This window comes from Mchenga conophoros, unplaced genomic scaffold (genome assembly GCF_057382185.1).
Source record: "Mchenga conophoros isolate Kocher_MC1m ecotype Shallow Benthic unplaced genomic scaffold, M_conophoros_male_GT1.1 unmapped_scaffold_10, whole genome shotgun sequence".
Lineage (NCBI taxonomy): Eukaryota > Metazoa > Chordata > Actinopteri > Cichliformes > Cichlidae > Mchenga > Mchenga conophoros.
The window spans coordinates 856,889-859,388 of record NW_028182337.1 but is presented as its reverse complement, the minus strand read 5'-3'; positions in this window follow the sequence as shown (position 1 = coordinate 859,388).

The following is a 2,500-nucleotide window of genomic DNA, read 5'->3' as shown; positions in this document are numbered from 1 at the left end:
GACCTTTTTCAGCTGTAAGGGAGGCAAGAGCAAGGTGTGATGTAGGTCCCCGGGGCCTGCTGGAGGTCCAGGTCCATGCCCGATGTGAGTAGCAGCAGGGCCAGCGCGCCCAGGAGCACATCTTTTTCGACCGTAAAGGAGACAGGAGGCCGACTCTCTGCCTCGGCTAAATGGAGAGGGAATTTCAGAAGGGCCAGGGCACAAGCATGGACCTTTTTCAGCTGTAAGGGAGGGAAGAGCAATGTGCGATGTAGGTCCCCGGGGCCTGCTGGAGGTCCAGGTCCATGCCCGATGTGAGTAGCAGCAGGGCCAGCGCGCCCAGGAGCACATCTTTTTCGACCGTAAAGGAGACAGGAGGCCGACTCTCTGCCTCGGCTAAATGGAGAGGGAATTTCAGAAGGGCCAGGGCACAAGCATGGACCTTTTTCAGCTGTAAGGGAGGGAAGAGCAATGTGCGATGTAGGTCCCCGGGGCCTGCTGGAGGTCCAGGTCCATGCCCGATGTGAGTAGCAGCAGGGCCAGCGCGCCCAGGAGCACATCTTTTTCGACCGTAAAGGGAGACAGGAGGCCGACTCACTGCCTCGGCTAAATGGAGAGGGAATTTCAGCAGGGCCAGGGCACAGGCATGGACCTTTTTCAGCTGTAAGGGAGGCAAGAGCAAGGTGCGATGTAGGTCCCCGGGGCCTGTTGTCGTACCATAGGCACGAGTGGTGTGTGTGTGGCAAAGAGTTTCTGCGCAGTGTACCAGGGGCACGGGGAAAGGTTGTTGTACCATAGGCACGAGAAAAGTTGTCGTACCATAGGCACGAGAAAAGTTGTCGTACCATAGGTACGAGGAGTGTGTGTGTGGCAAAGTGCTACTGAGCGGTGTACCAGGGGCACGGCGAAAAGTTGTTGTACCATAGGCACGAGAAAAGTTGTTGTACCATAGGCACGAGAAAAGCTGTCGTACCAGGGGCACGGAGGAAAGTTGTTGTACCATAGGCACGAGAAAAGTTGTCGTACCATAGGCACGAGGAGAGTTTGTGTGGCAAAGTGCTACTGAGCGGTGTACCAGGGGCACGGCGAAAGGTTGTTGTACCATAGGCACGAGAAAAGTTGTTGTACCATAGGCACGAGAAAAGCTGTCGTACCAGGGGCACGGAGGAAAGTTGTTGTACCATAGGCACGAGAAAAGTTGTTGTACCATAGGCACGAGAAAAGCTGTCGTACCAGGGGCACGGAGGAAAGTTGTTGTACCATAGGCACGAGAAAAGTTGTCGTACCATAGGCACGAGGAGAGTTTGTGTGGCAAAGTGCTACTGAGCGGTGTACCAGGGGCACGGCGAAAGGTTGTTGTACCATAGGCACGAGAAAAGTTGTTGTACCATAGGCACGAGAAAAGCTGTCGTACCAGGGGCACGGAGGAAAGTTGTTGTACCATAGGCACGAGAAAAGTTGTTGTACCATAGGCACGAGAAAAGCTGTCGTACCAGGGGCACGGAGGAAAGTTGTTGTACCATAGGCACGAGAAAAGTTGTCGTACCATAGGCACGAGGAGAGTTTGTGTGGCAAAGTGCTACTGAGCGGTGTACCAGGGGCACGGCGAAAAGTTGTTGTACCATAGGCACGAGAAAAGTTGTCGTACCATAGGCACGAGAAAAGTTGTCGTACCATAGGTACGAGAAAAGTTGTCGTACCATAGGCACAAGCAGTGCGTGCGTGTGTGTGGCAAAGTGTTTCTGCGCAGTGTACCAGGGGCATGTTTGAATTTACATTCTGGAGTACCAGGGGCACGAGGATTTTGCCAGTGGTGTTTTGCTTTGTCAGTGGGAGGGGGCTTAAGTGTGGGTCCACGGGGCCTGCTGGAGGTCAAGGTCCATGCTGGATATGCGCTGGAGCGTAACTACAAGAAAGGTAAGCTAGTGGGGGACTAGAGCAGGGGAGGATGTGCGTCCCCGGGGCATGCTGGAGGTCAAGGGCCATGCTGGATATGCAGTGGAGGGTAACTGCAGGAGAAGGAACGCTCATGGGGGATTAGAGCGGAGGAGTATGTGGGTCCTCGGGGCCTGCTGGAGGGCAAGGGCCATGCTGGATTTGTGGTGGAGGGTAACTGCGGGAGAAGGAAAGCTAGTGGGGGAGTAGAGCAGAGGAGTATGTTGGTCCCCGGGGCCTGCTGGAGGTCAAGGTCCGTGCTAGATACGTGGTACAGGGTTAACTGCGGGGGGGGGGGTAATGTGGGTTCACGGGGCCTGCTGGAGGTCAAGGTCCATGCTGGATATGCGCTGGAGCGTAACTGCAAGAAAGGAAAGCTAGTGGGGGAGTAGAGCAGGGGAGTATGTGGGTCCCCAGGGCCTGCTGGAGGTCCAGGTCCATGCTAGATATGTGGCACAGGGTAACTGCAGGGGGGGGGTAATGTGGGTCCACGGGGCCTGCTGGAAGTCAAGGTCCATGCTAGACATGTGGTACAGGGTAACTGCAGGGGGAAGGGGGGGGGGGGTAATGTGGGTCCCCGGGGCCT